Raw genomic sequence first — 201 nt, 5'->3', positions numbered from 1 at the left:
GGCAGGGGGTCAGGCTAGATGATCTGATCAGGTCCCTCCTGACCCTAGCTACTATGAAACTATGAAACTATCCATTACTCACAGCTGCTCCTCCTGCTTGAGATCCCATGGTTCAGTCAAAGGGCACGATTCTGTTCTCATCTCCACTATTACAAGTCAGAGGTAAATCTGCTGAAGTCTGTAGAATGGCAGTGGTGGAAA

Source organism: Gavialis gangeticus, unplaced genomic scaffold, assembly GCF_001723915.1.
Source record: "Gavialis gangeticus isolate Ggan-Ray unplaced genomic scaffold, GavGan_comp1, whole genome shotgun sequence".
NCBI classification, from domain to species: domain Eukaryota; kingdom Metazoa; phylum Chordata; order Crocodylia; family Gavialidae; genus Gavialis; species Gavialis gangeticus.
Note: the sequence above shows the minus strand (reverse complement) of the source record.